General features: G+C 43.9%; 1 long non-coding RNA gene across 2 annotated transcripts; it reads right to left on the minus strand.

Moving 5' to 3' along the window:
• Nucleotides 1–821: 821 nt before the first annotated feature.
• Nucleotides 822–25581, minus strand: LOC141059910 (uncharacterized). 2 transcript variants are annotated; one of them, XR_012222627.1, is made up of 3 exons: nt 24908–25581; nt 24681–24815; nt 822–1323 (listed from the first exon to the last, which is right to left on the minus strand). It is a non-coding gene; the product is annotated as an uncharacterized lncRNA (long non-coding RNA). The 2 variants fall into 2 exon arrangements; XR_012222626.1 differs by lacking the exon at nt 822–1323 and adding an exon at nt 22188–22862.
• Between the last annotated feature and the right edge of the window lie 145 nt (nt 25582–25726).

Here is a 25726-nt window from a genome sequence, read left to right on the forward strand (position 1 = left end):
TTCAGCACGAAGTTAATGAGTTTACCAAACTTTCCCTTTTAATGGAATTTCCAGGATTCTTAAAGTAAAAGCATCTATTAAAGAGATTGGTGGGAGCTATTGCGGTATACGCTCATTTGAAGCCAATCTTTGTGCCTTGTGCATCCATGACACTATTTTGAAAGGAATTGTGGACATTAATGTTGATGGCAATGGAAAAAGTTGTGATGTCTGATTCCATCATTATTACACCAAGTTGATCAGAAACCATCATTGAACCTGCATAAAGTAATTGGACTTTGTATAGGTCCTGGTTTTACAAGTTTCTCTGTCATTTGAAGTGGTTTCAGGAAGCACTTTCTTGTCTTGATATCACCTACTGTATCTGTTTTTGGCACTTCATTTACAGAAGACTTGTTAAGTCCAAACCTGTAGACCTTTCCAAAATGAACAGTCAATGCTCACTTATCACTGCGATTTGCATTTTCTAATGCTTAATGTAGCAGAAACTGAAGTAATGAGCTAATCTAACCACCACGTAAAGGAGGACAGGGGGGAGCTCGATTTTTAAGATATTGCTATGTAACCACATGGAAACTATTTGCAGGACACAATTCAAATCACGGACATCAAAATGCCTTGACTTTGATCACTAAGAGGAAAAAAGTTCCTTTAGATAAAAGACAAAGTCTGTAAATCACACCTATAATTAGCATGCAGGTAACAATGATGGTAAAGCGGCACTCAGGTCAGGATTCGCTGTAGACTGCTTTACAAATGAATTTTATTGCACAATAATAGGCTTATTATGTAAAGATCTTACAGGCTGCTATATCCTCTGGGATCTGATTGTCACTTGGAAAATCAATTGCTGAACAATAAAGTAAAGCAGATACCTCAATATTTCAGAGACTGTAAAAATGCGTTCTCCAAAACATAGGATCAACGAGTTTGGCACGGTGAAAGGATGCATACAACCAGACTGTGGCCGCTGTGGAGAACATAAACCGGACATTAGCCAAAAAAAGTGACTTATTAGCACTTGGTTATGTGCCCAACAGGCCCTATCACTGCCTATGAACAGCACCATTTTAGGTCTTCCACATAAAAATGAAGGGCTTCCCATTGACAGACTTTGGGGAAGGCCTCATTCACGCGTCTATGCTGCCAATATCTCTGGTATCCGTTTTTTTTCTTGGATATCACACGTGTCCATGATAACATACGGTGGAATTCAAATGTTCATGTTTTTACACTTATTGTCCGTCTGTGCAAAACATGGTGTAATGTCCCTTTTCTCTCCGGCACCACGAATGACAAAGGCCAATATAAGTATGTGGGTTCCTGAAAAACATGTACAGCACAGGGATGGCATCATTGTATTGTGTTTTGTCATATATAATATTGCAAAGTATAGGAGAAGCCTTGTAAATTATTTATTTCTGTATCCATCCATTAAAAAGCACACTAATGGTAAAAATGGACACACAAATGACACCGGTACTGTTTTTTCACCTACAGTCCTAGCCAAAAGTGTTGGCATCCGTGAAATTGTTGCAAAAAATTAAGTATTTCTCCTAGAAAATTATTGCAATTACTCATGTTTTGTTATACACATTTATTTTCTTTGTGTATATTGAAACAATATTAAAAAAACTGAGGAAGAAAAGGCAAATTGGACATCATTTCACACTAAACCCCCAAAATGGGCCAGACAATTTTTGACACTTTTCCAAAACTGTGGGTAAACAACTTTATTTATATCTATCGGCTATTCAGCCTAAGCATCGCCATGGCGATGCGCTGCTCCACCATTGGCAGCAGAACACGCTTCGTTGGCTGTCCGGCCCGGGTGTCTCCTTAGTAACGCGTCTCAATGTGGCTGCTTCCTCCTTCCTGCTCTGACGCGTCAAGTAGGGGGGAGGCGCGGCATTGCATGACGCCGATCTGCGGTGACTCCGGTCTGAACCACCTACCAGAAGCGTCGCTACACGCTTGCCATTCACATCATGCCATCATATAAAAGGACGCTTAAACAGCTCCTCCATGCGCCCCTTGATAAAGCTGCCTGCACCCTGAGGTAACATGCACTGATTATATTGTCTCATTTTACACTCACCTTCTACTTTGAAATGTTTCTTAGGGTTCTTTTGCTGCCATACTTTGCACAGGCACACACTGGCTATATGATACCATAATTATATACTCTCATTCATGCAAATTTGCATACTTTTGGATTGCTTACCTTGTCACATTTTTAAAGACACTTATTGAAGGTGCACTTTGCGCAATTATATGCTGATTATATAATGCTTTAATCCTTTATACACATTTGCACTTTTTTGACTTATAAAAAAATTCTTTTTGAGATGCACTGGCACTTATTGAAATAAGTCACAAGTCCTATGTGTAAACACTTGTTTATTTTGCAACCAATCAAGCATTCTTTGCATTTGTAAATTTTGGATGTTTTTGTGCTGTTTTCCTCATGATGTGGTGATTTTTTTGTAGTGCCCTCACTTTTAATACCCGTATTGTCAGTTTTACATAAAACTTTTTTAACTATATTTCAATAAAGATTGTTATATTTTAGACATGGCTTCTTTTTGCTTTTTGGATGATTTATTATTGAAGCTGTCTATTTCCTAGGCTATTCTTATTTTTTGAGCTTTTTTTTCAAGCATGTGATGCTCATTCAAACTCACCTGTGGCAAGTAACAAGTGTGGGCAATATGAAAATCACACCAGAAACCAGATAAAAAGGGGAGAAGTTGACTCAATCTTTGCATTGTGTGTCTGTGTATGCCACACTAAACATGGAGGTCCAAGTGGAGGAGTGGAGCAGTGCCTTGCGTGTGTATTTACTGCACTGGTTAATAAATAAATCAATGAAAAAAATGATGTGGGGGTCCCCCTATTTTTAATGACCAGCCAAGAGAAAACAGACTGCTGAGAGCTGGTGTCAGGACTCTGTTGTCAGGTGTCCCAGGACCAGGGGCTCCTTCCCTATCCCTAATGCTAGGGGCGCCCTAACTCAACTTGTTCCCCAGAATACTTCTGAAGGTGAAGACGTCTGGGCCATGTACCTTGCCTTAGCTCCTGAATCTGCCCTCGGTCTGTACCCTTCCCCCATCCAGGGAAGAGGGGAGTAGTAGTGTACCATAGTACACCAACAAAACTAACAAGGTAATACGAACAGGGGGTAATGAAAAATACCAAACACAGAAATATACAAAGCCTACAAGGGACCAATATCTATAGTCCTTCCCATCCTATTAATCCCTTAACCCCCGGAGCTTTTTTCGGTTTTGCGTTTTTGTTTTTGGCTCCTCTCCTTCCCAGAGCCATAACTTTTTTATTTTTCCATCAATATGTCCATGTGAGGGCTTATTTTTTGCGGGACAAATTGTACTTCTCAAAGATACCATTGGGTTTACCATGTTGTGTACAAGAAAACAGGAAAAAAAATTCCAAGTGCGGTAAAATTGCAAAAAAAGTGCAATACCACACTTGTTTTTTGTTTGGCTATTTTGCTAGGTTCACTAAATGCTACAACTGACCTGCCATTATGATTCTCCAGGTTATTATGAGTTCATAGACACCAAAACATGTCAAGGTTCTTTTTTATCTATGTGGTGAAAAAAAATTCCCAACTTTGCTAAAAAAAAATTTTGAGACCTGTAGCGCCTCCATTTTTTGTGATCTCGGGTTGTGTGAGGGTTTATTTTTTGCGTGCCGTGCTGCTGTTTTTAATTATACCATTTTGGTGCAGATATGATCTTTTGATCGCTCATTATTGCATTTTAATGCAATGTCGCGGCGACTAAAAAACTTAATTCTGTCGTTTTTAATTTTTTCTCGCCACACTGTTTAGAGATCAGGTTAATCCTTTTTTTATTGATAGATTGGGTGATTTTGAATGCGGTAATACCAAATATGTGTATGTTTGAGTTTATTTTTATTGTTTTATTTTGAATGGGTCGAAAGGGGGGTGATTTGAACTTTTATATTTTTTTATATTTTTAAATACTTTTTTTAACTTTTGACATGCTTCAATCATCTCCATAGGAGACTAGAAGCTGCTATAGCCCGATTGGCTCCGTTACATAGAGGCGATGGTCAGATCGCCTTTATGTAGTAGAATTGCTGAATTGCTATGAGTGCCGACTACAGGGTGATGCTCACAGTAATCCGGCATTGACAACCATAGAGGTCTCCAGGAGAACTCGGGTTGTCATGCCGACACACCGGTGATCCGCGATCACGTGATGCGGGTCACCGGTGTGCGTATTTCCAGCGTGATTGCCAGAAGCTCCATTTAAATGCCGCTGTCAGCGTTTGACAATGGCATTTAACTAGCTACAGTTGGGGTTCGCTCATTCCTAGAGAACAATATTTACACTGAGTGCCAATTTCCTTTTTGGAAGATTATGGTGTAACTTTAGTAAAAAAACACGAGGAATGGATCCGGCAAACCAACACCATGTAAAATGTAGAAAAACCTTTAATCTGGCATGTCCAACAGTATTAAAAACATGAGAAACACCTGACGTGTTTAAAATTTTCCAGTCCTTAGATGGTAAATCTTTTGACATTGTTTCATTTATAAATTGTGATACTCAGTATGCGATTTATTGTATTCGCTGCACTTTATGTGGGATTAATTATATAGGTTGTACCACACGCAAAATAAAGAAACAGATTGCTGAACGTTTGATGAAAATTAACAACAGGAATGCGGCTTATTTGGGTGCCGCCAAGCATTTTGTCAATGTTCACAAGGGAGATATATCCAGTTTTGATTTCTTTGCATTTGACAAGACATATAACCCGGTCAGAGGGAGTAATAAGCATAAGCTGTTGACTACACTTGAAGCTTTTTGGATTTTAAAACTGGACACTAAATACCCAAAAGGTTCTTTGTTGTATATATTGTTCATGCCCCTTTGTGGTTTTATATCCTTTGAGTAAGGGTGTTTGTAATGCGCCAGAAATGCATCAGGTGTTTCCCATGTTTTTAATACGCTTGGACATGCCGGAATAAAGGTTTTTCTACATTTTACATGGTGTTGGTGTGCCGGATCCATTCCTTGTGGGGTTTTTTTTTTCTTGCTATTGCTGTTCTCACCAGCGGAACGAGCACCCACTCATTTTTTGCTCACTCTACCTCATTTGGATTCATTTGGATAACGTCTGCAGCTCCCTACCTCTCTCGCCTACCTATAGTGTAAAGGTACTGTCTCACTTAGCGATGTACCAGCGATCCCGACCAGCGATATGACGCGGTCAGGATCGCTGGTACATCGCTAAGTGGTCGCTAGTGAGCTGCCACACAGGCAGATCTCACTAGCGACATCGCTGGGGACGGGGATCGCTACTTACCTGTCACACCAGGCGATCCTGCGTCCTCCCGCCCGGCTCCACGCGTCGCTCGTCCTCACAGCAGGAAGCGCCACAGGAAGCTGACGACGAGAAACAGTCCTGAACGTTCTCGCGCGATCAGCGATAACCAGCGGGGGAGCGGGTCGCTGGTAAGTATCAGACACAGAGATATCGCTAGCAATATCGCTATAACGTCACAAGTTATAGCGATATTGCTAGCGATATCTCTTAGTGTGACATGCCCTTTAGTTTCAAGTCACAAAATGAGCTTCATATGAATAAATAGTTGAAGAGAACCTGTCATGTCCTTTCTAGTATATAAAATGTGCCCAGTGTGTTGTTAGTGATTTAATGTGCATCACTAACACACTTTCTTCATTAAAAATGGTGATCTAATCATGTGCAAAAAGCACCTTATTTAGTTAGATCGCATCTGCTCATTTAGTCATAGGGGTGTGCTTCATTTCATTCAGTCACGGTTGTCGCAACCCATGCAATTTAAATGATGTTCTCGGGGTTGTGCCATCACTCAAATCCGCTTTGAAAAATCCCGCACTTGCGCAGTGTGCATGGTGGAGACATGCTTACGCAGTGTCGACTGGGGATCCGCACATGCGCCATGACAAATCCAAGTAGTGTCCTGCGAGGCTCAGTCCCTGGTGGCTTTTAAAATATGGTTTTCTCTGAAAAACCACAGTGTTTCAGAGTCAAACATTTTTCTTTATTTATTTTAAAGGCCTTTGGCTCGATCTCAAGCCATGGCGACTTAATAGATTAACACTCTGTACGACGATCGATTATATGCAAGCCTAGATAGGTCCACCACAACAAACATACATGGCTGCAATCATACATCCAGCTGTTAGGTTCCCTTTAAATAATGACAGATGAGATTGTAACTCATGACTAGAGTTGAGCGATACCGTCCGATACTTCAAAGTATCGGATCGGAATGGATCGGCCGATATTAAAAAAAAGTATCGGTATCGCCGATTCCGATACCGGAAGTCCCATTCAAGTCTATGGGACTTCCGGTATCGGAATAAGAAAAATCCTGTTTTTCCCTTGTACAGCCTCTCTGGGGTCTGTACGGGCCTTTCGGGGGGCTGTGCCGGCCTGCCAAGGGGTCTATGCAGGCTCCGGTGGTCTGTGCCGGCCTGCCGGGGGGCTGTGCCGGCCTGCCAGGGGGGCTGTGCAGGCTCCGGTGGGCTGTGCCGGCCTGCCGGGGGGCTGTGCAGGCTCCGGTGGGCTGTGCAGGCTTCGGGGGTCTGTGCAGGCATCGTCCGATGGGACTACAAGTCCCATCGGGCGATGCCTGCTACCATGACAGTGATTGACACATTAGCCAATGATGGGACAGTAGTAGTCCCATCATCCGGCTAATGTGTTGAATGTACAAAAAAAAAAAAAATTACATGCTACATACATACAACATGCATACTACATACATGCTACATTCATACTACATACTACATACATGCTACATTCATACTACATATATACTACATGCAACATACATACTACATATATACTACATGCAACATACATGCTACATATATACTACATGATGCAACATGCATACTACATATATACTACATGCATGCAACATGCATACTACATGCTACATACATACTACATATATGCTACATACATACTACATATATACTACATGCATGCTACATACATACTACATATATGCTACATACATACTACATATATACTACATGCATGCTACATACATACTGCATGCTACATACATACTACATATATACTACATGCATGCTACATACATACTACATGCTACATACATACTACATACATACTACATACATACTACATGCTACATACATACTACATATATACTACATGCATGCTACATACATACTGCATGCTACATGCATGCTACATACATACTACATGCTACATACATACCACATATATACTACATACATACTACATACAATACATTAATACAATACATACATAGACATACAGTACATATAACATAGAGTAACATACTTACCAATACTTGTCACATTGTTCCCCGAAGCCATTGTCTTTTACGGAATAAATATTAACATAACAAACCACAAAAATACTCACCCACGATCCGAAGCAGTCCACGAGTGTGTCCCACGACGATCTTGGGTAGAGAACTGCAGCATCAGCTGTTGCTGCCGTTCTCTACGGGCTGCAGGAATCCAATGATGGAAGGTAGGTATCCTTCCGCACTGTATTCCTCCGCCACTTAAAAAAAAAAAGTCCCTAGTCTCACTTTATGCCATTGCTGCGTGGGAATTTCCCACACAGCAATGGCATAAAGTGAGACTAGGGACTTTTTTTTTTTTTTAAGTGGCGGAGGAATACAGTGCGGAAGGATACCTACCTTCCGTCATTGGATTCCTGCAGCCCGTAGAGAACGGCAGCAACAGCTGATGCTGCAGTTCTCTACCCAAGATCGTCGTGGGACACACTCGTGGACTGCTTCGGATCGTGGGTGAGTATTTTTGTGGTTTGTTATGTTAATATTTATTCCGTAGACGACAATGGCTTCGGGGAACAATGTGACAAGTATTGGTAAGTATGTTACTCTATGTTATATGTACTGTATGTCTATGTATGTATTGTATGAATGTATTGTATGTAGTATGTATGTAGTATATATGTGGTATGTATGTAGCATGTAGTATGTATGTAGTATGTATGTAGCATGCATGTAGCATGCAGTATGTATGTAGCATGCATGTAGTATATATGTAGTATGTATGTAGCATGTAGTATGTATGTAGCATGCATGTAGTATGTATGTAGTATGTATGTAGTATATATGTAGCATGTAGTATGTATGTAGTATGTATGTAGCATGCATGTAGTATATATGTAGTATATATGTAGTATATATGTAGTATGTATGTAGTATGTATGTAGTATGTATGTAGTATATATGTGTTATGTATGTAGTATGTATGTAGTATGTATGTAGTATGTATGTAGTATGTATGTAGCATGCAGTATGTATGTAGCATGCATGTAGTATATATGTAGCATGTATGTAGTATGTATGTAGTATGTATGTAGTATGTATGTAGCATGTAGTATGTATGTAGTATGTATGTAGCATGCATGTAGTATATATGTAGTATGTATGTAGCATGTATGTAGTATGTATGTAGTATGTATGTAGTATGTATGTAGCATGTATGTAGTATGTATGTAGTATGTATGTAGTATGTATGTAGCATGCAGTATGTATGTAGCATGCATGTAGTATATATGTAGTATGTATGTAGCATGCATGTAGTATATACACTCACTGGCCACTTTATTAGGTACACCATGCTAGTAACGGGTTGGACCCCCTTTTGCCTTCAGAACTGCCTCAATTCTTCGTGGCAGAGATTCAACAAGGTGCTGGAAGCATTCCTCATAGATTTTGGACCATATTGACATGATGGCATCACACAGTTGGCGCAGATTTGTCGGCTGCACATCCCTGATGCGAATCTCCCGTTCCACCACATCCCAAAGATGCTCTATTGGATTGAGATCTGGTGACTGAGGAGGCCATTTGAGTACAGTGAACTCATTGTCATGTTCAAGAAACCAATCTGAGATGATTCGAGCTTTATGACATGGCGCATTATCCTGCTGAAAGTAGCCATCAGATGTTGGGTACATTGTGGTCATAAAGGGATGGACATGGTCAGCAACAATACTCAGGTAGGCTGTGGCGTTGCAACGATGCTCAATTGGTACCAAGGGGCCCAAAGAGTGCCAAGAAAAAATTCCCCACACCATGACACCACCACCACCAGCCTGAACCGTTGATACAAGGCAGGATGGATCCATGCTTTCATGTTGTTTACGCCAAATTCTGACCCTACCATCCGAATGTCGCAGCAGAAATCGAGACTCATCAGACCAGGCAACGTTTTTCCAATCTTCTACTGTCCAATTTCGATGAGCTTGTGCAAATTGTAGCCTCAGTTTCCTGTTCTTAGCTGAGAGGAGTGGTACCCAGTGTGGTCTTCTGCTGCTGTAGCCCATCTGCCTCAAAGTTCGACGCACTGTGCGTTCAGAGATGCTCTTCTGCCTACCTTGGTTGTAACGGGTGGCAATTTGAGTCACTGTTGCCTTTCTATCAGCTCGAACCAGTCTGCCCATTCTCCTCTGACCTCTGGCATCAACAAGGCATTTCCGGCCACAGAACTGCCGCTCACTGGATTTTTTTTCTTTTTCGGACCATTCTCTGTAAACCCTAGAGATGGTTGTGCGTGAAAATCCCAGTAGATCAGCAGTTTCTGAAATACTCAGACCAGCCCTTCTGGCACCAACAATCATGCCACGTTCAAAGGCACTCAAATCACCTTTCTTCCCCATACTGATGCTCGGTTTGAACTGCAGGAGATTGTCTTGACCATGTCTACATGCCTAAATGCACTGAGTTGCCGCCATGTGATTGGCTGATTAGAAATTAAGTCTTAACACACAGTTGGACAGGTGTACCTAATAAAGTGGCCAGTGAGTGTATGTAGTATGTATGTAGTATGTATGTAGCATGTAGTATGTATGTAGCATGCATGTAGTATGTATGTAGTATTTTTTTTTTTTTTTTTAACATTTAACACATTAGCCGGATGATGGGACTACTACTGTCCCATCATTGGCTAATGTGTCAATCACTGTCATGGTAGCAGGCATCGCCAGATGGGACTTGTAGTCCCATCGGACGATGCTTGCACAGACCCCCGGACATCAGCACAGCCCCCCGGCAGGCCGGCACAGACCCCCACAGGGTGCACAGACCACCGGCAGGCCGGCACAGCCCCCCGGCAGGCCGGTACAGACCCCCACAGGGTGCATAGACCACCGGCAGGCCGGCACAGCCCCCCGGCAGGCCGGTACAGACCCCCACAGGGTGCACAGACCACCGGCAGGCCGGCACAGCCCCCCGGCAGGCCGGTACAGACCCCGGGCAGTCCACACAGCCCCCCGGCAGGCCGGCACAGCCCCCCGGCAGGCCGGCAGAGACCCCCGGAAGGCCCGAAATGACGGCGCATCATGATGCGCACACACCGCGCATCATGATGACGTCAGGCTGTCAATCAACTTTGAACTTCCGATTCCGATGCCGACTTCCGATATTGAAAAAATATCGGAAGTCGGTATCGGAATTCCGATACAGCAAGTATCGGCCGATACCCGATACTTGCGGTATCGGAATGCTCAACACTACTCATGACTAGTAAACGATGTCAGGCAAGTGTTTAAACGGTATTCTAATTGTGAATGAAATGCTAGCACAGTGCGCGTTCTACTCCTCCTCTAATCACTAAACCATTTACATTCCACAATCTTCAAAAGGTGAATGAGAATATTTTTGCTCACCTAAATGACTTCATGCCAGATGAACGGGTGCTTTTAGACATATTTTTAGGAGAACGGAGCATAGGTGTAAGGTTTCCGGATGTTCCATGGAGCCTGTTTTGCACTTGCCCAAGATGAAATCTGGTACATCGCCCTGTCCTTGAACTTGCTGTCTGTCCTGCTATTTAAAGTCTGGTCAGGAGATCCTTCTTGCCTGAGTATTTTGTTTGCTGTTTGCGTCTGAGCTTCCTCCTGGCTTGCTTCTGCAGTTCCTGCTGCTGCTCGTTTACTCCGTGTTCTGTCTCATCACTACCAACTGCCTTCAGACCTCTGAGCTGCTTCCTGATCCTGGCAGTGGTTACCTTTTGTCCAAACTTCTGACGAGAGGAGCTATCCGTTTCTGGTTCTACTGTGGTCTGTAAGAGTTTCTGAAATTATTACTATCTGAGTGTTACTTCTTGGACTGTGTTTGTTGCGGTCTGCGGTGCTGGACTCGAGCGGGACTTTTCAGGCCAAAAAGAAGTACATTAAAAAACCTTCTCCTTGCTGACACCACCTGCATATTTCTGGACTTCCATGAAAGGTGTCGGCTCCATTGTTTGCATATTTCTGGACAACCACGTATTATTGCTGGTCGCACTCTGCTTCAGATAACTGCTGGACTTGCTTACATTAGGGGTCGTGCCACGCTATCATAATTGCTGGACATTTCCATTTTGTGATGTGCACTTCACTGTAATTTCAGAATTCTCTCTGTTAGTTTATGTTATACTCATTGCTTTGTTTGCCTCAACTTTAGTCTCAGATTCATTTTATCCCACACACTAAGATTCCATAGTACCTTCATAATTATTACAATAGGAGATAAAAAGCGCTGCAATGCTGCATGGCTTCCAGGACTGAACAAAACCCTGCAGAAATGATCCGACGGAAAGAGGCAGAGGCGTATCTAGGCTTTCTGGCATCCGGGGCAAGAATTTGGTTTGGCGCCCCCCCCCCAAGTACATAGGCGACTTGCACACTTAGCCATGTACCCACGAGCTGCTCTCCCTAATGCTCTCAATGTTCAGTAAAAAACTGAAAGCAGGATGAGCTGCTCGTTGTCACAGGACCATAACTGTGAAAATCGCATATGAGTGAAGTGTCCATGTGATGACTGCTGGAACCTGCAGAGCTGAATCCTGACATTGCAGCTTCTGAATTCTCACAACGAATGCACTGCACACTTTTAGGATCCTCCCTTGCCGGTGTACAGTCATGTCAGCACAAGTATGTGATTTGTATACTTCTCGCCACATTCCGACTAGACGTGCCCGGCCTTTCTCTGTTCATTTTCATTGAGTGAGGCCACACATGTCTAGTCAGCATGTGACCGCATGTATGTAAATTACCGGCACAAGAGAATCCTAACAGCGTTCAGTGAGCACTGTGAGAATTCAGAAGTCTGCAGTCACATAGAATGTCTGCAGACTCAGCACAAACCTGGACAACCCCTTTAATGCTCCTAAAAAATAAAAACATGAGAATTAGTCAGTATCACAAATAATATTTACATCCAGGTACCTTATAGATGACGTCGTCTCTGAAGTCGTTCTCCTTTTCTTCTTGTCCAGACCCCATGATGAGTTTTCTCATCCACAGCCGTCTCTGTAGACTTCCATCTTCTCCGGTCTTCTGCAGCAAATCTCCACACGATGCCCTTAAAGATAGAAGTGTCATTATAATGCTCCTAAATAAAAATATCTGCAATATACTGTCTCCTCAACTATTCCCCTCCCTCCTCATACTGTCTCCTCCAACATCCCTCTGTTCACCATACTGTCTCCTCATATGTTTACCCCCTCACTCTCTATACTGTCTGCTCACACATACCCCTGACTCCCCATACTGTGTCTAAACACATCCCATCACCCTCACTCCCCATACTGTGTCCACATACATTCACCCGTTCGCACCCCTTACTGTCTGCACCCATCCCCATACTGTTTCCTCATACATACTCTTCATTGTGTGTCCTCAAATCTCCTCACACACATTAAATCCCATCCCCACTCCAAATCCCCCATCCCCAATCCCTCAGCACATTAAGTACCCCCCATCCCCACTCCAAATCCCCACACACATTAAATCCCCCATCCCCACTCCAAATCCCTCATACACATTAAATAACCCCCCATCCCCACTCCAAATCCCCCTACACATTAAGTATCCCCCATCCCCACTCAATAACCCCTCGTCCCTACTCCCAAGTCCCCCCACACATTATGTACCCCCAATCCAAATCCCCCCACACATTATGTACCCCCACTTCAAATCCCCCCATACATTAACCCCCTTTCCCACTCATTAACCCCTCCACTCATTAACCCCCATCTCCACTCATTAACCCCCCACACATTAACCCCCATTCCCACTCATTAACCCCCCACACATAAACCCCCATCCCGACTCATTAACCCCCCAGACATTAACCCCATCTTCACTCATTAACCCCCCACTCATTAACCCCCCATACATTAATCCCCCTACACATTAACCCCCATTTCCACTCATTAACTACCACACATTAACCCCCATCTCCACTCATTAACCCCCACACTCATTAACCCCCATCTCCACTCATTAACCGCCACACTCATTAACCCCCATCTCCATTCATTAACCCCCACTCATTAATCCCCATCCCCACATTAACCCCCTTCCCAACACATTAACCCCATCCCCACACATTAACCCCCAACCCCACATTAACCCCCATTCCCTCACATTAACCCCCCACATATTAACCCCCATCCCCACACATTAACCCCCCACTCATTAACCCCCATCCCCACGTATTAACCACCCACATATTAACCCCCATCCCCACTCATTAACCCCCATCCCCACATTAACTCCCATCTCCACTCATTAACCCCCCCCACTCATTAACACCCCCCCATCTCCCATCTTCGGTGACATGATCACGCTGCTGACGTCGCTCTGACCCGGCGGTCAGAGCTTCAATTGTACTGGCTTCTGTATAGATGCCAAGTATAATTGCTGCCTGGGAGCCGGCGCGGCCTCCTTCTCTGCGCCGGCTGTCAGCCTGACAGCCGTCACAGAGAACAGCCGACTCTCAGGCCGGGTGGGCGGCAGAACGCAGCCGCCAGGGAGGACACTGCGGACCGCTGCATTAGGCGGCCCGACTGCGCCCCCCTGCTGCCTGCACCCGGGGCAACTGCCCCGGCTGCCCCCCCGGATACGCCTCTGCAGGTGACAGTGGCGACGTTCACCCTCAATACAAAAGGCCAGCGTGCCAAAACGGGAGCGGATTTGGTGCCAAGGGAAATAGCAGAGACTCCTGCTGCAGCTCCAGCGGCCGGGACCATAGGCTGCAGCCGCATGCACCAGCAAAGCCCAGACTCAGATGATGATGGTCAAACATTGAAGACGAGAGCTACGCCAGTCAAGGTCCAGACTGCAACCATTGACGGTCAAGCACCGAAAGACCCAAGCAACAACGGTCAAGGTTCCTTACTCAGACGAAGCCTGTCAACAAAGACCAGCCCCCATTGATACGGAACAAAGAGACACTCAGTCAAGTAACAAAGAGGCCCTGAGGGTAGTCGGCCAGAGCATCGAGCCCAGGCTGGTGATAGGGGAAGATGTGTGAGATGGGTCGTCACTTCCAGCATGGACTTACAGTATTGGGTGTTGGCAGGGGAGAGGCCACAAGCCAGATGGGGTCTGTCTGACGCTAAATGTCCCAGTGAGCTTTGATAGACTTGGCTAGTAAAATGTGCAGTTAACGAGACAGAAAAGTGGTCTTTGACAGGGCTCAGAAAGTCGAAGCCATTCCTAGTACCGTTCCCGCCAAACACGGTGTTTGCCCCATCCCAACTAGGACCAGGTTGAACTGTAAATCCTGAGATTCTTTATTGTATATTAACAATCATAACCCAAGCTATATAATTGTTTTTTTCCAGTATTTCTGTGAATACATTTCCTGTGTTATTAGCCTTTAATATCCACCCTTTTCTCTATATAATCCAGTTAAGTGAATAAAGTAAATTGTTACTTTCACCCGGCGTCTACGCTGTTGCATACAGTCTACCTGCTTACACATTGTTCCCTTGCTCAGCCCAACCAGATTACACAATCAGTATTAATGATGGGTCGTTGGCGGATTAATGGCCAATGCAAATGTGCCTTAAATCCGTGTGAAAAGTGTGCTGTCAGTGTGCTGTCGGTATGGGGTCAGTTTTTTTACATGGACAGTACTGAAAATACGGTCGTTTGAACGAGCCCTAATACTCATACAAGTCAAGATGAAACTTCAATTCTATTGTCTTAACAAAACAAAGGCTGCTAATTCCACACACTCAGTCCTCAACAAGTCACTGCGCCATACAACACAAATAGATTGACAGGATGTACTTAATCAATTCCCACCTATTTATTTATTTTTTAAATGGTTTCATGTACTCTTCTCAAAATGTATTGTCAAACTATACAGAAACCTGCATTAAGTGGTTTACATAGAGCCTGTAGCAATGGATCAAGAGTATATGTCTTGATTTAATTAAAATTGAAATATAACAGAGGTAAAGCCGTGATCTTAGGGGTTTTGTTGCTACAAACCAGACTTTCAGTCCAGTAATCTCACTGAAGGACATTGTGATATGCAGTGGTGTATCCAGGGGGGGGCGGCCGGGGCAGTTGCCCCAGGCGCAGCCAGCAGGGGGGCGCAGTCGGGCCACCTAATGCAGCGGTCCACAGTGTCTCCCCTGGCGGCTGCGTTCTGCTGCTCCCCGTCCTGTGAGTCGGCTGTTCTCTCTGATGGCTGTCAAGCTGACAGCCGGCACAGAGAAGGAGGCTGTGCAGGCTCCCAGGCAGCAATTGTGCTGGCATCTATACAGACGCCAGTACAATTGAAGCTCTGACCACTGGGTCAGAGCGACGTCAGCAGCGTGATCAGGTCATGTGATGACACTGCTGACGTCACTCCCGGGCGCCCAGAGCGAACGCTGGTGGTAAGTGTGCTCCTCTGTGGAGCTGAAGAACCACCAAAGATGAGAGATGGGGGGTGTTAATGAGTGGGGGGGTTAATGAGTGGAGATGAGGGTTAATGTGGGGATGGGGGTTAATGAGTGGGGGGTTAATGAGTGGAGATGGGGGTTAATGTGGGGATGGGGGTTAATGAGTGGGGGGTTAATGAGTGGAGGTGGAGGTTAATGTGGGGATGGAAGTAAATGAGTGGAGGGGTTAATGAGTGGAGATGGGGGTTAATGAGTGGGGGGTTAATGAGTGGGGATGGGGTTAATGTGTGGGGGGTTAATGAGTGGAGATGGGGTTAATGTGGGGATGGGGGTTAATGAGTGGGGATGGGGGTTAATGAGTGGGGATGGGGTTAATGTGTGGGGGGTTAATGAGTGGGGATGGGGTTAATGTGTGTGGGGTTAATGAGTGGGGGGTTAATGAGTGGAGATGGGGGTTAATGTGGGGATGGGGGTTAATGAGTGGGGATGGGGGTTAATGAGTGGGGGGGCTAATGAGTGGAGATGGGGGTTAATATGGGGATGGGGTTAATGAGTGGAGGTGGAGGTTAATATGGGGATGGGGTTAATGTGTAGGGGGTTAATGAGTGGAGATGGGGGTTAATGAGTGGGGGGTTAATGAGTGGGGATGGGGGTTAATGTGTGGGGGGTTAATGAGTGGAGATGGGGGTTAATGTGGGGATGGGGGTTAATGAGTGGGGATGGGGGGTTAATGAGTGGGGATGGGGGTTAATGTGTGGGGGGTTAATGAGTGGGGGGTTAATGAGTGGAGATGGGGTTAATGTGGGGATGGGGGTTAATGTGTGGGGGGATTTGGAGTGGGGGTACATAATGTGTGGGGGGATTTGGGAGTAGGGACGGGGGTTCTTGAGTGGGGATGGGGGATACTTAATGTGTGTGGGGATTTGGAGTGGGGATGGGGGGTTATTTAATGTGTATGAGGGATTTGGAGTGGGGATGGGGGATTTAATGTGTGTGGGGATTTGGAGTGGGGATGGGGGGTACTTAATGTGCTGAGGGATTGGGGATGGGGGATTTGGAGTGGGGATGGGATTTAATGTGTGTGAGGAGATTTGAGGACAGAAAATGAAGAGTATGTATGTATGAGGGCATATATGAGGAAACAGTGTGGGGGATGGGTGCAGACAGTATGAGGAGCGAACGGGTGAATGTATGTGGACACAGTATGAGTAGCGATGGGAAAAATGTAAGTGGACACAGTATGGGGAGTGAGGGTGATGGGATGTGTGCAGACACAGTATGGGGAGTCAGGGGTATGTGTGAGCAGGCAGTATAGAGAGTGAGGGGGTAAATATATGAGGAGACAGTATGGGGAACAGAGGGATGTTAGAGGAGACAGTATGAGGAAGGAGGGGAATAGAGTGAGGCGATAGTATATTGCAGATATTTTTATTTAGGAGTATTATAATGACACTTCTATCTTTAAGGGCATCGTGTGGAGATTTGCTGCAGAAGACCGGAGAAGATGGAAGTCTGCAGAGACGGCTGTGGATGAGAAAACTCATCATGGGGTCTGGACAAGAAGAAGAAAAGGAGAACGAATCCAGAGACGACATCATCTATAAGGTACCTGGATGTAAATATTATTTGTGATAATGACTTATTCTCATGTTTTTATTTATGTTAGGAACATTAAAGGGGTTGTCCAGGTTTGGGCTGAGTCTGCAGTCATTCTGTGTGACTGCAGACTTCTGAATTCTCACAGTGCTCACTGAACGCTGTTAGGATTCTCTCGTGCCGGTAATTTACATACATGCGGTCACATGCTGACTAGACATGTGTGGCCTCACTCAATGAAAATGAACACAGCGAGGCTGGGCACGTTTAGTCGGAATGTGGCCAGAATATACAAATCACATGCTTGTGCTGACATGACTGTACATCGGCAAGGGAGAATCCTAAATGTATGCAGAGCATTCACTGTGAGAATTCAGAAGCTGCAATGTCAGGATTCAGCTCTGCAGGTTCCAGTAGTCATCACATGGACACTTCACTCATATGCGATTTTCATAGTTATGGTCTTGTGACAACGAGCTTCTCATCCTGCTTTCAGTTTTTTACTGAACATTGAGAGCAGGGAGAGCAACTCGTGGGTACATGACTAAGTGTGCAAGTCGCATATGTACTTGGGGGGGGCGCCGAACCAAATTCTTGCCCTAGGTGCCAGAAAGCCTAGATACGCCTCTGGTGATATGGTTGGGTACCTGCCATGCTCAGATGTGCAGTTTGCTGAGCAGCTTCATTATTGATAGTTTTTACCAGTCTCTTATTAAAATATATTTTAAAAGGAAGAAAATTGCTATTCATGTATGTGCTCCCATCATTTCAAATGAACAATACAAGAATGAAAATCACAGCAACATTAATCTCAAATATTTTTTTTTCCTGATGACAAATAATTCCTTAATTCAGAGATTGCTTTCACTCTAGGAATTTTACAGTAGGAGGCATGCTAATTATGCAAATTGTCTCTTGAGAGAGGAAGAGGACTAGAACTCTAGTGCCACCTATTGGAAGTAGCAATCCTAAAAGTCAATGTCGACCCTTTAACGAGCCTTGTTACATGACTTAGGATAAAAGCCAAGCCAGAATCTCAACTTGCAGACACTGTGTTTAAGTCTCCTCGTCTCAACATGCTTAGCATGTCTGTTAGGCGTCGGGTTCCTGCAACTGCACAGCAGGGATCCAGAGCCCCACATTCAGCAGTCTCCCATTCTCCATCAACCACAGAGGAACTTTCTCAGCAACCCCGTCGTTCCCGACGCTCTGCTCAGACCAGCTCTGTGGATTTGGTTGCTGCTGTCACCTCTGGGCCAGCAATAGCAACGCAGGCTGCTCAGCAGCAAGCCGTTTCAGAGGCTAAGTTCTTCCGTCTCTCCACTAAGCATGCTCACAAGACAATCTCCCATTGGAGATCTGGAGTCACATGTACAGGTCCATCTCCAGATCTGATTGGTCCATCTCAGGGATCTGGAAGCTTCCGGAAGGTTCCGGCTATAAAAGCTTCGCATGGCCGCTCGGCCATGCGCTAGTATAGACTCTAGTTGCTACCTGTGTGAATGATGACGGATGCATGGACTTGCAAATGACTCAGTAAGATTCCCCTCCCTCTGATATTACGTGTGTGGATAGGGAACTAGTGATATAGTCAGCGCCAATCAGTGGCAAGCTACAGGCCACAGTGCACATCCTCCACAGTGCTAGCGTCCGACAGTGTGCCTGCTACCGGGCATTGTCGTATAGCGGCAGTGTCTGTCGCCGCGCTGCAGTCAGCAGTACTTCTTGGCGCTTCTTGGCGTCCGCGGTTGCGATGCGGCATGCACGGTAGGTCTAGACAGACGCGGACCCCGTGTCTTGGGCCCAAGTACTGTGACCATATACCGTGCGTGCATTCCGCTGAGTCCTGTGACGTCAACAGGCTCGGCCTTTGTATTTAACGCCTCGGCGTCTCTGTGAAGAAACAGAGACCGCCCAGCGCACTCCAGGTGACGTTCAAGCTGTGTGCGTTATACCGCCATATTTGGCATCTGCCATTACCTAGCAGCAGTGTAACACCTTCTGCACGGTGGACCCCGGGTGGCGAATGCACTTATTATTATTTATTATTTAGTGCGTTCCGCCATCCCTAACACATGTCATTCTCCGCAAGGAGAAATGATACTTCTTGGATATCGGTCAGATGCCTCTCTCACAGCCAAACCAGATCTCACACTTTGCACTGATGAGGGGCAGTACCCCGAAACACAGTGTTCGCAAATTGAGTTACTGGCTTGGCTTTTATCCTAAGTCATGTAACAAGGCTCGTTAAAGGGTCAACATTGACTTTTAGGATTGCTACTTTCAATAGGTGGCACTAGAGTTCTAGTCCTCTTCCTCTCTGAAGAGACAATTTGCATAATTAGCATATTTCCCAGAGGAGCCCAAGTAATCACTAGCAAAACGTAGATTGTCTGGGAATTTTGTACACGTGATATTTTTTCATGTGGCCTTTGGCTCAAACTCGAGCCATGGTGACTTAATGGATGAACTATCTGTAGGAAGATCGATCTTGTGCAAGCCTAGATAGGTCCACCAGGGTCTTCTCCACCATTATCTTGATAGTATCAAACCATTGGGTTGATCCTCTTCCTCTTTGCCTTGTTTCTTCTATTCTTCTGACCATAATGCCCTTCTTTAGTGATTGCTCTCTTCATATGATGCATCCAAAGTAGGCAAGTTGTAGCTTGTTGATCCTTAGCTCGAGTTACATGTCTGGCTTGATTTGTTCTAAAATTAATCTATCTGTTCTTCTTGCCATCCCTGTTATTGATAATATCCTTCTCCAGCACCACCTTTTGGAGGCATCGATTATTTTTCTGTCTTGTTTCTTTATTGTCCAAGTTTCACATCCGTTTCTTAACACAGAAAAGACCAAACTATGTAAGAGCCATGTCTTCATCGCCAGTGAAATGTTCCTTAGTTTGAAGACCTTGTCCAGTGACATCTGATATATGACAATATAAATAGCAGGGAACCTGACATATTCACATTTTAGACCATGCAGTCTTCACCTAATTTCAGAGGAAGCCAAATAAAGAGGTTCTCCAGTAATTTTGATTTATGGACTATACTTTGAATATACCATGAATGTGTGGTCACTTTTGGTCCAACTACTAGGTCCTTCTGGATATTGCAGATCATTCCCATTCAAAAGTGGTGGAGCTTGGGTTGACCTGCGGTACTAGCACTTCAACTTGTATGAAAGCACCAGTTACTCTGGTAATCCAGTAATAATTTTGTGGCTCTTTCTTGACTCTACTGATTAATGTGTCCAGGGGTCACACCCCAACCAAGAAACAAATTAATGCAAATGCATAAAACACCTTAGGCTATCTGCCCACGTTGCAGAAATGCTGTGGAATTGTCCGCATTTCCGTAACTCCCCGCTGCGGGTAAAATAGCATGCGGAATTCACATGCGTTTTCCAGCAAAACACAAGCGTTTTGCAAACATTTTTAGCGTGCAGAATGCTTGCGCTTTTCCAAGCGATTTGAAGCATCGCTTGGAAAAGTGATTGACAGGTTGGTCACATTTGTCAAGCATAGTGCTTGACAAGTGTGACCAACTTTTTTCTATTGATGTTGCCTATGCAGCATCAATAGTAAAAGATAGAATGTTAAAAATAATAGAAAAAAATGAAAAATAGAGATATACTTACCCTCTGACGGCCCCCGGAGTCATCCTGGTCCTCATCGGTGCTACCGGCAATTTCCATTCCCAGGGATGCATTGCGCGAATGACCTCTGATGACGTAGCGGTCACACGAGACCGCTACGTCATCAGAGGTCATTCGTGCAATGCATCCCTGGGAATGGAAGTTACTGGCAGTGCCGCTGACGGCCGGGACAGAGTGTAAGTATATCCCTATTTTTTATTTTATTTCTATTTTTACAGGAATATGGTACCCAGGGCATGGAGGAGAGTCTCCGCTCCTCCAGACTCTGGGTACCATCCGCACATGAAGCGCTCACTTTACGCATGGTGGGCATAGCCACATGCGTAAAGTGAGCGTTTCAATGCAATCCTATGGTGGCGGAATCGTCACGATTTCGCAGAATTAATGGACATGCTGCGGATTTTACCGCTATGCGATTCCGCAGCGGAAAAATCTGCAGCATTGGGACAGCAACTGCGGAATCCCATGGGATGCATTCTGTTAGCATTTTTTAAGCGTTTCCGCTGTGGCAAAAACGCAGCGGAAATGCTTAAAAAATGCAACGTGGGCACACAGCCTTACTAGTCCATTCTAACTGCAAGCTCATTATCTTTCCAAAACTGCACCATCAGGTGTGGAATTCTGTTGTTTTTTTTTACACCAAACACAGTATCGGCTCCTACAGTTTCCTTTATCCTTGTTACCACATAAAGTGTGGGATACCTCATTTGATAGTGTGATTTGCATGTGTTTTATTTCTGGTGGATATGAAAAAAGTTACTCCACATGGGATTGTTGAGGTGTTTGCAGCCAGCGTACAGCTGTGGTACTTTTTATTGTTCTGAGATGCAAATTGTGGGCTTTGACTTTTGGATCCTTGCCAGATCTGTTGATAAAAGGAAACCCAGCTCTTGCTGATACTTTGTGTATTTTTTTATTTGACTGTCTGGGACCACACATTCATGTATTGTATTGTAAAGTCCCATAACACTCATTGAATTAAATATAAAAACCATATAAAACATATAAAACACTCACAGTAGAACATCCAAAGTGCATGGATACTTGTAATCAAGAGTGAGTCATTCTAGAAGATATGCATGACAAATCCTGTTTTCAATAAGGAAAGGAAACATAGTTTATGACTTCTTAATAAATAACTCCCGTAATGTCAATGTATGAATAATGAAATTCTACCGTTGCACCTAAGAAGATGAAGAGGCTGACTGACTATGATGAACATCAGTGAATACAGTGAGTGGGTTCTATTATATATCAAAATGTAAAATATTAGAAGTTCAATGAAATCCTGCCCCCTAAGAAACTAATGAGGGAGTGGAATATGTGTGATGTGTGCTCCATCTGCTGAAATGGGATTATCATTGTGAGCTCACAGCGGGAGGCTGCTCCTATAAACCTTTGCTTATGTTACTATCACAGGAATGTGTAGGACCTAAGGATCTGCTGAGTGATTAGCAGAACAGTCACACAGCCAGTGTCTGCGTATCTTAATATATTTTTATTTTATACCGGTCACGTATAAGATGCAAGGACAAAGCTATGTGTCATTGATATCTAGTATCAACACAGAATTGAAAATAAAAATTATATTTGTTTTATCTTGAAAGATAAAAGCCTCAAAAATCTACTTAAGTATCGCCACCCCATATACTGTACATTAAATTAATGTTGGCCGAACCTTCCAATAACGACATGATCATCCAACAGTCTAATGTATATGGGAGCTCTAAACAATTGGTTGTCGAGAAATTTAAAGATCCAGTTCTGATTTTGGACAGTCGATCCTTTTGTCCTCCCATAGAAGTCTGGCAGTGGCTTTCTCATAAAGAACACAGGAACACTTAGCTGAATGAGCGCACCTGTGTATAAAAGAAACACCTGAAATGGCTGCCATCACATTGATCAATCATCATTCAGGGAGAATGCTGTCTGGCTGCCTTACTGAAAGTGCGGGTACTGGGAGAAAATGAACCTTATTCTTCCCATGAGCTGCTGGTTTTTAGTCATAGAGGCATTCATGAGAAGCTGCAGTCTCCACTCAGTACACGCGGAGCGCCTCGCCTTTCAATACGGTGGTCGGACATCATTATCCCCATATCTGCAGATTAATAACGTTTAGGGACATGACACGTTCCTTTTAATGCTGAAACTTTAGGCACTATTTATATAGAATACTGTTTTTGATGGATTTTCATTCATTCTTCATTGGGATATTCTTCCAGTTTTGTGAGATCCCTGGATCGTCTTGCATGCACTGCTATTTTGAGGTCTAGCCACAGATTTACAATGATGTTCAGATCAGGGGACTGTGAGGGCCATTGTAAAACCTTCAGCTTGCGCCTTTTGAGGTAATCTAGTGTGGATTTTGATGTGTGTTTAGGATCATTATCCATTTGTAGAAGCCATCCCCTTTTCAGCTTTTTTTTACAGATGGTGCTATGTTTCCATCAAGAATTTGTTGAAATTTAATTGAATCCAATTTAACCACAGAAAAAAATAAAAAAACACAAACGTTCAAATCATCCCCTTTTCTTGAATTAAAAAAAATGAAACTTTTTTTAAAAAAATACACATATTTGGTATCGCTGTTTTCGGAAATATCCAATCAATATAAAATATAAAATAAATTAATATAACGTTAAAAAATCGAACCCCAGAATTAGGTTTTTTTTTACCACCTAAAGTTAAATAAGAGGCGATCAAAAGATCATGTTTACTCCAAAATGGTATCAATGAAAAATGTCAGCTCAGGGTGCAGAAAATAAGCCCTCACCCAGCCCCATATCCTGAAAAATGTAAACGGAAAATGCCAACAAATTTTTTTTTTTTTTTTTTGTTTCCAATTTTTTTTTTACCAATTAAATAAAAAAAAAACTATACTTGTTTGGTACCTGCGTACTCATATTGACCTGGGGAATCATATTGCCTGGACAATTTTACCATATAGTGAACATGATAAATAAATAACCCAAAAAACTGTTGTGGAATTGCACTTTTTTTGCAACTTCAACACATTTGGAATTTGTTTCCTGCTTATCAGTACACTATATTCAAAAGAATAACTCGTCCTGGAAAAAAAGAAACCCTCATATGGCCAGAAAAATGTTAAACAAAGTTATAACTCTTGGAAAAAGGGGAGGAAAAGATGAAAACGAAAAAGCGGAAAATCTCTGGGTAGTGAAGGGGTTAACAGCTCATTGACATATTAAGGAAAATGAGTATTTTTGTGGACTAAGACAGGAGGTCACAGATATCAAGGTATCATTTTATTTAACGTTCAATGACCTGTGACCCGAATGCTGTCAGATTCTTTCCCTGACTCACAGACCTGCATTCCCAATTTTGATCGGACACTCGGATCAATTTAGGACATGACTCCGCAATTTAGCATGGACCACTCAGTCCGAGGAAAAAGTCAGACAAGTGAAAAGCCCTATAGTGATATAGGAGACACAGGAGAGAACAAGGAAAACCAGGGAAAAGCCAGGCACATGGGAGTGGCTAAAACATTTGTAAGTGAACAAACAAATTAAAGTGTTTACAAAAGCTACTGTTTCCTGACTGATTTCTAAGCAAAGAGGCAAGGGTTAAACAATGCAATGCCCCTGGGATCTGCAGCTGCATATGCTATGTTAATTATATAGACCAATGCTACTTTGTACAGTGGGACTCATCACCTGGCTTCCATGGACAATAGCCCTGTGTATTGCGGCCAGACACACCAGATCCCTTCTTTCCTGAAGGCAGAAGCCACACGAGTCATCAAATCCACACATATACCGTCTTCTGCAGTTTCGTATATTCCACTATATCTATGGATAGAATACACATTTTTAGCACTCATCATCAAATGACATATACAACGGAATGAAACTGAATGAGAGAAGATACAGATTAGAAAAACCTTTTTTGACAGTGAGGGTGATCAATGAGTGGAACAGGCTGCCACGAGAAGTGGTGAGTTCTCCTTCAATGGAAGTCTTCAAACAGAGGCTGGACAGACATCTGTCTGGGATGATTTAGCGAATCCTGCACTGAGCAGGGGGTTGGACCAGATGGCCCAGGAGGTCCCTTCCAACTCAAACATTTTAGGATTCGATGAGGTTGAGCTGAAGGCAATTAAATAAATACATTTTTAATGATTCACACTGCCTTGGTCTGGTGACCACACTGGTAATCCATGGCAAAAAGACCAGGGCAGTGCAAATTTCCTTGAATACTGGCCATTTGGGCCCCCGCAATGTCATGCTGTTGCATAAAACCCTGCAAGAGGAACCAGGATGTCAGCGCTCAAGTCCTGGCCAGGGAAGTTCACACTGCCCTTGTCTGGCTACCACAGAGTCTCGAAGTGGGCAAGTTTATTTGCTAACTTCTATTGGAAATGCATAGTGACAGTCACTATATGTATGCAGTCATAAAGGAATTTGAGGGGCAGGGGGGTCCTTGTACTGACTGAGGCCAATGTAGGGGGTCCCTGCCCTGCTTGGCCCAAGGCCCCTGACTTTGTGGATCTGAAAAGTTCTTTACATGTAAATAGATCTGAAGTGACACCAATCTACTTTCAAAGCAGTGATGGAAATGGGAGTGGTGCAGTTAGCACCTCCACTGTGTGTGAGGGGAGAGGCGTCAATGCTAATCTGGGGGCTGCCTGCTAGGATTAGAGTGGTATCCTGGGAAGGAAATGGATGACATCCCACATCTATAAAACCCGAGGCATTGTGTA

The sequence above is a fragment of the Dendrobates tinctorius genome, unplaced genomic scaffold (assembly GCF_039654945.1).
Source record: "Dendrobates tinctorius isolate UK_male_01 unplaced genomic scaffold, ASM3965494v1 ptg000231l, whole genome shotgun sequence".
In the NCBI taxonomy this organism is placed as follows: Eukaryota; Metazoa; Chordata; class Amphibia; order Anura; family Dendrobatidae; genus Dendrobates; species Dendrobates tinctorius.